The 12,865-nt window shown below is 42.1% G+C and overlaps 1 long non-coding RNA gene across 14 annotated transcripts in view; it reads left to right on the forward strand.

Annotated features, from left to right (window-relative positions):
- The first annotated feature begins 754 nt into the window (after positions 1-754).
- Positions 755-12,865, forward strand: part of LOC129646204 (uncharacterized) — an 86,475-nt gene continuing 74,364 nt past the window's right edge. For 9 of the 14 annotated variants that reach the window (XR_008711758.1, XR_008711761.1, XR_008711759.1 and 6 more), the window contains exons 1-3: positions 1,826-1,963; positions 8,180-8,307; positions 9,165-9,342. This is a non-coding gene — a long non-coding RNA (uncharacterized LOC129646204). Of the gene's footprint in view, positions 1,964-2,676; positions 2,926-8,179; positions 8,308-9,164; positions 9,343-9,491; positions 10,142-12,355; positions 12,668-12,865 lie in introns of those variants that run through there. The other 5 variants (XR_008711767.1, XR_008711755.1, XR_008711757.1 and 2 more) reach the window with 5 other exon arrangements.

The following is a 12,865-nucleotide window of genomic DNA, read 5'->3' on the forward strand; positions in this document are numbered from 1 at the left end:
GGGCTCGATAAAGGACAGAAATGGTATGGATCTAACAGAAGCAGAAGATATTAAGAAGAGATGGCAAGAATACACAGAAGAACTGTACAAAAAAGATCTTCATGACCCAGATAATCACAATGGTGTGATCACTGACCTAGAGCCAGACATCCTGGAATGTGAAGTCAAGTGGGCCTTAGAAAGCATCACTACGAACAAAGCTAGTGGAGGTGATAGAATTCCAGTTGAGCTATTCCAAATCCTGAAAGATGATGCTGTGAAAGTGCTGCACTCAATATGCCAGCAAATTTGGAAAACTCAGCAGTGGCCACAGGACTGGAAAAGGTCAGTTTTCATTCCAATCCCAAAGAAAGGCAATGCCAAAGAATGCTCAAATTACCGCACAATTGCACTCATCTCACACGCTAGTAAAGTAATGCTCAAAATTCTCCAAGCCAGGCTTCAGTAATATGTGAACCGTGAACTTCCTGATGTTCAAGCTGATTTTAGAAAAGGCAGAGGAACCAGAGATCAAATTGCCAACATCCACTGGATCATGGAAAAAGCAAGAGAGTTCCAGAAAAACATCTATTTCTGCTTTATTGACTATGCCAAAGCCTTTGACTGTGTGGATCACAATAAACTGTGGAAAATTATGAAAGAGATGGGAATACCAGACCACCTGACCTGCCTCTTGAGAAACCTATATGCAGATCAGGAAGCAACAGTTAGAACTGGACATGGAACAACAGACTGGTTCCAAATAGGAAAAGGAGTACGTCAAGGCTGTATATTGTCACCCTGTTTATTTAACTTATATGCAGAGTACATCATGAGAAACGCTGGACTGGAAGAAACACAAGCTGGAATCAAGATTGCCGAGAGAAATATCAGTAACCTCAGATATGCAGATGACACCAGCCTTATGGCAGAAAGTGAAGAGGAACTCAAAAGCCTCTTGATGAAAGTGGAAGAGGAGAGTGAAAAAGTTGGCTTTAAGCTCAACATTCAGAAAATGAAGATCATGGTATCCGGTCCCATCACTTCATGGGAAATAGATGGGGAAACAGTGGAAACAGTGTCAGACTTTATTTTGGGGGGCTCCAAAATCACTGCAGATGGTGACTGCAGCCATGAAATGAAAAGACGTTTACTCCTTGGAAGGAAAGTTATGACCAACCTAGATAGCATATTCAAAAGCAGAGACATTACTTTGCCAACAAAGGTTCGTCTAGTCAAGGCTATGGTTTTTCCTGTGTTCATGTATGGATGTGAGAGTTGGACTGTGAAGAAGGCTGAGCGCTGAAGAATTGATGCTTTTGAACTGTGGTGTTGGAGAAGACTCTTGAGAGTCCCTTGGACTGCAAGGAGATCCAACCAGTCCATTCTGAAGGAGATCAGCCCTGGGATTTCTTTGGAAGGAATGATGCTAAAGCTGAAACTCCAGTACTTTGGCCAGCTCATGCGAAGAGTTGACTCATTGGAAAGACTCTGATGCTGGGAGGTATTTGGGGGCAAAGAGGAGAAGGGGACAACAGAGGATGAGATGGCTGGATGGCATCACCTACTCGATGGACGTGAGTCTGAGTGAACTCCGGGAGTTGGTGATGGACAGACAGGGAGGCCTGGCGTGCTGCTATTCATGGGGTCGCAAAGAGTCGGACACGACTGAGTGACTGATCTGATCTGATCTGGGCAGGCAGTGGGGAGAGTTCTCGCGGTACTAGCAGAGTTCTCGCCGGGCCAGCAGAGTTCTCGCAGGGCTAGCAGAGTTCTCGTGAGGTGACGGAGCTCTCGAGAGACAGGCACAGCTGTGCAGTTGGGTCCAGGTCTCAGCAGAGGGCAGGTCACCAACATCTTGAATTGAGGTATAGTGGGTGTCTTTTTCACACTGGGAACTTTAGCCCAAAGTTCTTGGGGCAAGGCCTCTGCATGCAGCACCTCGTGAGCAACTGAAACTAAATTAAGCACAAAGGGAAAAAAGGTTAGACTCTTATTTTATTACCCAGATTCAATTTGTATTCCCTGAGAATTGTTAATGCTGCTTTACTGGTTATCTTGTCCTGCTCCTGATTTTTGAGGGGCGCCGAGTGGCACAGGTCCTTCTTCAGTAACTACTCCTTGCTGATTTGTGGGTAATAATAGTCCCCGGGTAGAGGAGCAAAACTTCTCCCCAGCTTCCTTTAGATGTGTTTGATTGTCATCAGGCCTCAGCCCTAACTGTTCACATCCCTGAGCAACCACCATTTGGAGTTTTATGGATTCTAAGCTTTTGGAGACCATTTAGCATGCATCGCCCAAATATTATCAAGAGAATAATGGTCATTAAGGGGCCCAGGAAGAGTAGAAACAAAGTGACGCTAGGGAGGGCCTGTTTTGCCCCGCTCCAGATTTATCCAGCCAGATTAGGCTGCCGGATTTCTGCTAGATAAGTGGCTTCTTCCAGTAGTCGGTACTTTATTTAATTAGGCCATGTAAGGAAAGAGCAAATTAGCCAATATGGCAGTGGTCAGGCTCTCTGGGTCCCTATCCGCTCAGCTCTTGACCCACGTTTTGTAAATAATGATTATGTAACAGCTGAGATCATTTGTAGCACTGCGCATAACCTAAATAAGCACCACCTGAAAAGCTCTTGTAATCAAGTTTAGGCGAGTCGCCTTAAGTCCGGTTGCCTAATTGTTGTTTCTGCTCTGTCAGCCATAGAGAGTAAAGCATGTCTGCCTTGCTGCTGTGAATAAAGAATATCTGCAGTTTCTACGTCTCCTCACATCTTCTTCCAGCTTCCACACTCTCGCCTTGCCTATCCTGGGTTCTGCCAACAGTGAGATACAGCAAGACGGGCCAGTTTCATTGAAGTACAAACAGCACTTTGTATTGGCTAATGTATAGATCCTCATCTGGTCAGCTGATCTAGGGCAATTTTGTTTTCCATGACAATCCTGAACAGTGAGTCAACAGACTTTTATAACGGATTGAAATCAAGACTAATTGGCCATTGTCTCCATGGGGGCTGTTACCTTTTTATGGTGACACGTGTTATATTTGTTTTCCTGGGCCAAGGTCACTAGCATGCCCATGAGTACAGTGATTCCTGAAAGGAGTACTGCTGCTCTTTTGGAACATTGTGGCTTCCCCTTTTTGTTAATGGTCTGATTGTAAACTTCAGTCAGCCTCGGATCTGGCCCCACTGTTCCAATGGTGATATAGCCCCTTTCCTTGGTATTGTCCAAGCATTGGGATACCCAGCCTCCTGTTGAGTTTGGGTGCTTACCTAAGAACATGTACTACTACTAAGCCACTTCAGTGGTGTCCAACTCTACGCAACCCCATAGACGGCAGCCCACCAGGCTCCCCCATCCCTGGGATTCTCCAGGCAAGAATACTGGAGTGGGTTGCCATTTCCTTCTCCAATACATGAAAGTGAAAAGTGAAAGTGAAGTCACTCAGTCATGTCCGGCCCTCAGCGACCTCATGGACTGCAGTCTTCCAGGCTCCTCCATCCATGGGATTTTCCAGGCAAGAGTACTGGAGTGGGCTGCCATTGCCTTCTCCGAAGAACATGTAACCTTCTTATAAACCCACCAACCCTGTGCCATTAACTTGAGTTCTTGAAGGACTCGTATTCTGGCATTCTAACTACATATCTGGGGTCTTACTGGGACATCTAGATATCCTACTTAGCTGTGTTTTTCTCTTTTGGACTGTCTAAGTGTCATAACTGGGGCCACTTTTGACATCAGTCTATTTACAGTTTGGAACTTGGACATGGTTTCCATTGCAGGTTGCAAGTTGTACTGTCCAGTTGTAAGGGTAACGTTGCCTATCAGGTAGGATTGACACCAGGGTATGCAACAATTATTGAGTGGCTTTAAAGACCTGCAAATTTTTCCTAAAATTGAAGGTATCTAGGTGTGCCCTGATGCTGAGGCTCACTGCTGTGGTTGGGTTTATATTGGGATTGCCTGCTAGGAGGAGAGTAGTATTTAGTGCTTTATTTTCAGTTTTTGAGGTTCGTCTTAAATACAGTTCATCTGATGGTCCTTTCCTGTTTCAGGTTGGAAGTGATAGATCCAATAATCAGTGAAGTTCCATCCTTAAATATCCCTGGTCACACTTTTACTGGTTTTCTGCTTGGGGCATGAATCTACCATACATAAGTTCATATACACTTTACTTTTGATATTTTTTTTTTAGGAATCAAAACTTTATGCAAGTTATTACCTGCATTCCCACATTGAGCAAGGCAGTATTTTATGTGACTTTTAGAAGCTCAAATATGGGCCTAATGCCTCTGCGTTACCCCCTACACTTTTAGCTTTTATTGTTTTTTCTTTCTTTATTTTTAATTGAAGGATAATTACAATATCGTGTTGGTTTCTTCCATACGTCAACATGGATGAGCCATAGATATACATATGTCCCCTCTCTCTTGAGCCTCCCTTCCATCTCCTAGCTCATCCCACCACACTTAACTTTAACTTATCTCTTCGAGCTAACTACATGCAGAGTAGGGCAAACTGCGGGTAACTTAATTCAGTTTTCTTGAGTCTCCTGGTATAGCTTGGCTAAGGTTCATTTTAAGGTCTGATCATATCTCTCTACTAGGCTAAGTGCAAGGTCCATTTTATGCCCAGGGCACTTGTTATCTCCTTGGTCAGTTGGGACACAATGCTGGGCCATTATCACTTTGCAGAGCTCCTAGGAGCCCACAGTTGGATATGATCTCTTTTAGTAATGGCCTTAGCCACTTTGGCTGCAATTTCAGTTCTAGGGGGAGTGTTTCTACTCAACCTGAAAACATATGCAGGGGCAGCATCTTTCTACCTGAAGCTGCCTGATGATCCAGGCATGACAGTGAAATCAGCCTATCTTCCCCGGTATATGTCCCTCTGGTATGATTGGGCCTTGTCTGGGGGCTTCTGGGGGCCTGGTGTTAGGGTTATTCATTGTGTAGATGGGGACTGTGTCAACTCTCTGACTGATGATACTTTTAATGCCAGGAGTTACCATGACATCAACTAACCAATTATGTAAGGCTTCACTCCCTTAGTGAGTTCCTTGATGAGTTTTCCTGATGGCTTGATAAGACACAGTTTGGGGAAAGAAGCATGGCTCATGTTAACTAACTAGCCACACATGACCTCCTAGATCTCTACTGAAGCCCCGTTTGGGGACTTTGAACAACTGGATGGTCTAGCCTTCAAGGTATGAGGGATAGTTGCCAGGTTAGCCATTCTAGGGCTTTGTTTCCCTTTATTAACTCTGCCATCCCCCTTTTGGTGATCCTTACAATTAATCACTGCCACCTTTTTTGGAAGCTGTGCTGCTTCTAAGAACTTCAATGTGCTCAAGCCATGTTTCACCTGTTTATTTTCACAGTAAGCATACCTCTGTCCTTTCAAATAGCCCTATGTATATGTAGAATGGCATACCAGGAGTCTTTATAAGCATTTAAGATCTTCCCTGCAATCAGCTACAAGGCTTGGGTGAGGGCTGTAAGCTTGGCCTTTTGAACAGAAGTCCCTGGGATTAGGTCACGTGCTTCAACGACTTGGGCCTGGGAGGTGACTGTATATCCTGCCAGCCTTTTTTGCTCTCACAAAACTGGTTCCATCTGTGAATCATTCCTATTCAGTATTTCGGAGAGGCTCATTTCTTAGGCTGGGGCAATTGGAATAGATCACGTCGATGGTTTCTATACAATCATACTCTTGGGACCCCCATTTCTATGGGCAGAGGGGTGGCAAGATTTATCTTGTGACAGGTGTTTATAGTTGCCTCTAGGTTGTCTAAAAGCATAACCTGAGCTTGAATCAACATTATGGAAAATAGCCATCCTGCTCCCTTAGAACTCACTAAAGCCTGAACCTGGTGGGGAGTCCATATAGTGACTGGCTAACCAGATGTTAACTTTTCAGCCTCTTTTATCAGGGCTATAGTAGCAGCTACTTCCCATAGGCAAGGAGGCCATCCTTTAGCAGTTTGACCTAAGTGTTTAAAGAAATAAGCACCACTCAAGTAAGCAGCCCCAGTTTTTGAGCTAATACCTCAAGGGCGATATACCTCAAGGCTAATACCCTTCTGTCTTGAATATAAAGGTCAAAGGGTTTAGCTAAATCTGGGGATGCCAGGGCAGGGACCTGAAGTAATTGCTTTTTCAATTCTTAAAAGACTCCTCTGCATTCTGAATTCTATTCAAAAGGATCATCATCTTTCCTTTCAACTTTTCATATAGAGACCTAACTATTAGATCACAGCTACAGATCCAGATGCAGAGAAACCCGTCCACCCCCAGGGAACCCCTAAGCTGTCTACACATAGTTATGCCACCGCCATCTTGAATTGCTGCAGCCCTTCTGCACACGGCCCACTAAGCTGAAGTGTCAGGCACAATCATTTCCCACTAAGAACTCTGGTCTGAAGAGAGCTGTGTGCATGGCCTCTGCACACAGCACCCTAGGAGCAAGTGAAACTAGGCTAAGCATAAAGGGAAAAAAGGTTAGGCTTTATCTTTATTCCTTAAATATTGTTAATAGGCTTTTCTGGTGGCAAAAGCCTTAGGAACTGGGACTCAAGCACCACACCAGTGAAAAGTGGGTATAAACACTTCAGTGATCTCATTTGTTCCCACAGGCTGGTGAGGCTGGGAACCTTCAAGTTATACCTAATAATTACATTCCTTAAATTATTATTTGGGGTTTGTTCCTGGAAAATGTGAGTCTAAAAGACAGGAACATTTCTGGAGTAAAGGGAAGCTTTCAAAACCCCACTTTATTGAACTAATTTATTTTTAGTGCTTGCATATTTAATACTGTCAAAATGATTAAAATAAGTATTGAAGGCAATCTTTGAAGGAGACATCTTTGAACACAACTCTCAGGAAGGAGATCTGTGGTGAGATAGATGAATGTTTTCAACTCCAGAATTCTGTGTGGGATTGGACACATAGGTGTGTAAGTGGTGAAAGTTGGAGAGGCAGTCACTTAATATGCAGACATTCATTCAAGTGTCAGAAAGTCATGGGGACTTACTGAATCTTAGGAATAAATCTGCCCCTAAAAGAGTGTAATTGAGATGTTATTGTCTTTTTGCTACTATTTTAATTTATTTAACTCCCTACTCCAGTTTGTCATCATTTTTTTCTTTCAATGCACTGAACTATCTTAAGATAGCATTGGCAAAGCCAGAATTGCAACCCAATTATTAGAATCCACACTCTCAAAGTAATGGGGAAGGGTGATGCAGGGTGCTGACAGTATTGATGTCTAAAATAGAGCAAATTTAGCTTCTGCTTGAGTTCACCTGTGAACTTGAACAGAGTAGTTAACCAGGCCTGTTCCCTCAGATGCAAGAGGAGGGGCTCTGATAGATTATCTTAAATGAACCTTCTAACCATAGTCATGACTATAATACTTTGAATTTTATATGGATCTTTGATAGTCACACTGTATGGATCTTTGATAATTGCTTTCTCTCATTTAATCTAGCCTGATCAATAAGAACACAGGCTCTGGAATCAGACTGCCTGCTTGGGTTCAACTTTTGGCTGTACCTTTTACCAGCTGTGTGACCTAGGGCAAAGTAGTAACCTCTCTGTGCATCTTTCTTCATCTGTAAAATAGAAATGATAATTCTTCATATGACTGCTATGACGATTAAATGATTTGTCACATATAATAAGCTTAAAACCATGTTTGTTTGGTATAGCATAACTGCTCAATGAATATAGTGTTAATTGTATTTATTTTTAAATTTAATCCATAACTGGGTCAGTGCCTCCTTTTAATTTTTAGTTTTATTTCTTTCCTTTACTGTTTTATTATCCTTCTCTTGAGGGCTCTATTTTATCACTTGTGTAATTATTTAATATGGCTAATAAATTTGAGTTTGTAATAGCCAGCTTAATTGCATCTTTAGCTAAGGGCTGAGAGATAATTTGAAGCTGATACTTATTGTGATATCATTTGCAACTGTTCTTTTGTCCCATTTATACCACTCAAATGTCCATAATATCTTAAGTAGTTTATTTTGCTCATAAATAGAATCCAGCCAATAGATCAGCATATACATAGAACAAAGTCACTCTTCCATGAAAATGAAATTGCTGAGCACTTATAAAGTAACATTTAGGAGGTACTAAGAGTCCTACCTGAAAATAACTAACCACCTATAACCTCTAACCACCTCATCCTCTTGCCAGGGTCAGTGTTTCCTTCTGCATGGTCTGAAATACCTACCGTGGCTGTTTTGATGAACAAGGTATAAGTCACTCTTTGGAGCCACAAGAGAAGAACTACTTCTAGAAGTTACAAATATCTCACACACAGTGTAAGTTTACTTTTCAAGGCATTTTAATATAAATGTTCTCATGTGTATCTCCTAACCCTAACCCCTAACCCACACCCTAACCCACACCCTAACCCGACATAGAACATGGTAGTATTATCACAATGTTACAAAGGTGGAAACAGAGAAGCTAAGAAAGTTTGCCATCAATTTGCTGAGCAACTATAAGTAACCAGTATGATCTCCAGAGGGACTTAAAATAGAAGACCTAAATTTAAAAGAGCTAACAATTTAGCTTTGCTTCCTTGGAAGTTAGGAATTGCATTTAGAATTTCAGGATGTGCTGCATTAGTTACTTTGAAAAGTACAGAGAACCAACTATGGAGATCAGGAAACCAAAGACAGGTGAGTTTCAGAGGGGAGTTCAGATGAAGGAAGGTATCAATACATGATTCTGATGACGAAGATAGTCCACAATGAAGGTCTTCAGTAACCCAGAGCTATGACAGAAGAAGAGTCGAGGGAGGGTGGACCCTGACTTCAGGGTCAGATCTCCAGTCCACTCAAGATAGCAAAGTCAACAGCGGACAGTGTGTCCTGGCACCTGCCCTGTATCTCACACAGCCCACAAGGTTATAAAAGGAGGTTCTAGGTACTGATTTATACAGAAACTGAAATCTCTGTCCCCTTCTGACTAGAGGATCAGATAACAGCTTATTAATCATCAGAAAAACTTCCCTGATACTGTCTGTCATGATTAGTCTTGCATGTCGACTTGGCTAGATCACGGTACCCAGACACCTGATCAAACCCTCTGGATGTTTCAGTGAATGTGTTTTTTGGACAACAGCAACATTTAAATTGGTAGATTTTGTTAAAGCAGATTACTCTCCCTAAAGTAGGTCAACCTCATCTGGTGAGTTGAAGGCCTTAATAGAACAAAGACTGACCTCCCTCACCAAGAAGGAATTCTGCCAAAACACTGCCTTTGGACTCAGATTGCAGCTTTTTCCTGGCCTCCAGCCTGCCAGATTAAAGATATGGGACTTACCAAAGACCAAAAGCCTCCACAATCATGTAAGCCAGTTTCCTTAAAACCAATCTCTTTATATATTTTTTTAATTTTTTATTAATATTTATAGATTTATAGTCATGCACATCCTGTTGGTTCTATTTCTCTGCAGAATATCAATTAATACACTGATACACACTTTTGTATGTTTCAGAGCAAAATGGCTGCTTTCTCTGAAACCACTAAGCTTTAATATGTTTAAAACACAAGACCTTCTGTTATGTTGAGAGGCAATGTCATGCAAGGACCTAGCACATGGACTCTGGCTGGTTTGAATCCTGTTTCCATCATTTACTATAAATTGACAGCAATAACAACCTCTCTGGTCCTCAGTTGTTCTACCTGATAAAAACAGCTTCCACCTCATAGAATTTGTAAGGTGAAACATACATTCAAACTGATACATACAAAGCATTTAGTACAGAGTTGAGAACTTAATAAACTCTCAATAATACTAGCTATGATGTTTCTTGCTCTCCCTCTCTGGGGAATTCTTACTAAGTCAGGAATGAACAGGCCAAAGACTCAGAATCTGAAGAATTCCCTATTAAGCTGCTGTACAACATATTGTGTGATTTCCATGATGCCTCTGTTTCTCTGCTATAAAATGAAGTAAAACAGATGGGTTGTGAGTTGATGAGTCTATAAAGCCCTGTGAAGTCCTTAGATAAAAGGTGCCCCTGAGCATTGCTATCACATGGCAGGCAATTGAGTGTTATTATAGGGCAGGTTTTATATTTTTAATATATTTTAAATGGTTTTTTGGTCAACAGGAGTGAGGTAAACAAAGTGGTGTTAGAACAGAAACTCAGAAACAGTGGTATAATCACCTCTTGGCTTGCGCTACCTCTTTATATGCAATTCACCGCCCAAAGAGTTTGAAAGATAAAAAACCTAATTTTTCTGGGTTTACATTTTCTGGAATCTGACTCTGATAAACAAGGCCATGCCAAATCTTTTCTGTGACTTGGATAAGCTCAAGCATTTGTAAGTAAATCATAGAATATCTATTCACAGCTATTCACTTTTTAATAAGCATCGAGCTAGAATCAGCATCTTTTCTCAACTGAGCCATTTTTAGAGTATTTCAGAATTCCGTGGGCTTCCCTGGTGGCTCAGACAGTAAAGAAACTGCCTGCAATGCAGGAGACCTGAGTTCAGTCCCTGGGTTGTGACGGTCCTTTAGAGAAAGGAGTGGCTAGTCACTCTAGTATTCTTGCCTAGAAAATCCCATGGACAGATGAGCCTGGTGGGCTAAAGTCCATGGGGTCTCAAAGAATCAGACACGACTGAGCAACTAACACTTTTACTTTCACTTTCCAAAATTCCATAATACTTCCAAGGATACCAAACCTAATCTGTGAATTGCAAAGATAACCTACTTTAGTCACTAAAGGAAATATAAAAATAACCATAATATGTCCAATGTGTAATAGGTATTTCCAGAGGTAGATTGGTTTAGAACTACACCTGGATTTTAGTTCTGTTTCTAGCACTAAGTATGTGACCTTAGCAAATCACTAACCTGTTTTTGGGTTTTTGTTTGTTTGCTTGTAAAATATAGTAATATACAATTTATAAGATATTATGTGAAAAGAATCTAACCCAATGCCTGCTGCTGCTGCTGCTAAGTCGCTTCAGTCATGTCCAACTCTGCGCGACCCCATAGACGGCAGCCCACCAGGCTCCCCTGTCCCTGGGATTCTCCAGGCAAGAACACTGGAGTGGGTTGCCATTTCCTTCTCCAGTGCATGAAAGTGAAAAGTGAAAGTGAAGACTCTCAGTTGTATCCGACTCAGCGACCCCATGGACTGCAGCCTACCAGGCTCCTCCGTCCATGGGGTTTTCCAGGCAGGAGTACTGGAGTGGGGTGCCATTGCCTTCTCCACCCAATACCTGCTGCTGCTGCTGAGTCACTTCAGTCGTGTCCGACTCTGTGTGACCCCATAGACGGCAGCCCACCAGGCTCCCCTGTCCCTGGGCTTCTCCAGGCAAGAACACTGGAGTGGGTTACCATTTCCTTCTCCAATGCATGAAAGTAAAAAGTGAAAGTGAAGTTGCTCAGTCATGTATGACCCTCAGCGACCCCATGGACTGCAGCCTTCCAGGCTCTTCCATCCATGGGATTTTCCAAGCAAGAGTACTGGAGTAGGGCTGCCCAATGCCTAGCACTTATTAAATATTTCTTCTCCTATGGCCCTGTGGTGAAAACTCAGATAGCTTTGATGTGATTCAAGAGTCCTCAGTTTTTCATGTCATTTTCTTGAGGGTTAAACTGAGTTCACATAATATAAGAGAGTTATAATTTTGGTTGCTGCCCCCAAACATCCTAGCAGAATTAACAGGATTCTCTGAAACTGTTTTTTAACTCAAATTCCCCAGCTTCGAGTTTTATGTAGTAATGAGAATCAATGAGACCAAAAGCAGAACCCAGATAGCCTACTATTCCTGAACCCACTGCCAAGGATGGCAGACCAGGGCCTGAGACAATCAAACCCACAGCCTTCTGGTGTTCTCTGGAGGCTGCCAGTAGCATACTTCTTCATGCAAGGATCTTTAATCTCTGAAGGGCTATAAAGAGAAACTCAGAGCCTCGCTCTTACTTGTGTTAGATAGATATATATATATATGTCTAGTGTTCACCATCAGACACCAACATCCATTTTGCTTTTCTCATATAGAGGCATTATCTTTCTATGCTCATTAACTTTCTCTGCCTTGAGATGTCTGACTCCTTTAAAAGAATAATGTTAAATATTAGAAAGAAGGTCATAAAAACCAACTACCAGGGAAATGCAAATCAGAATCACAAGTTAACACTTCAGATTTTTAGGATGGCATGAATGCATACTTAGTCACTCAGACATGTCCAAGTCTTGCACAACTCTATGGACTGTAGCCAACCATGCTCCTCTGTCCATGAAATTATCCAGGCAGGAATACGGGAGTGGGTTGCCATGCCCTCCTCCAGGGGATCCTCTCAACCTAGGGATCTAACCCAGGTCTTCCACATTGCAGGCAGATTCTTTGCCATCTGATCCACCAGGAAAGCCGAAGATTTCTGGATTTGGTAGTCTACCCCTTCTCCAGGGATCTTGCTGACGCAAGAATTGAACTGGGGTCTCCTGCATTGCAGGCAGATTCTTTACAGCTGAGCTACCAGGGAAGCCCTTTAGGATGGCTACTATATTTTAAAAACATAAATAAACACAGAATAACTAGTGTTGGTAAGGATATGGAGAAATTGGAACCCTAGTGCATTGCTGGTAAGAATGTAAAAGGGTACAGCCACTATGGAAAATGGTTTTTCTTCAAAAAACTGCATATAGCATTATCATGTGATCCAGCAATTATACTTCTGGGTATATACCCAAAGAACTGAAAGCAGGAACTTGAACAAATATCTGCACACCCATGCCTCTATAGCAGCATTATTAACAATAGCCAAAAGGTTGAAACAACCTAAATGTCCATCAATGAGTAAATCAGTAAATAAAATGTGTTATATAATATAATGGAACATTATTC

Source organism: Bubalus kerabau, chromosome 3 (assembly GCF_029407905.1).
Source record: "Bubalus kerabau isolate K-KA32 ecotype Philippines breed swamp buffalo chromosome 3, PCC_UOA_SB_1v2, whole genome shotgun sequence".
Lineage (NCBI taxonomy): Eukaryota > Metazoa > Chordata > Mammalia > Artiodactyla > Bovidae > Bubalus > Bubalus kerabau.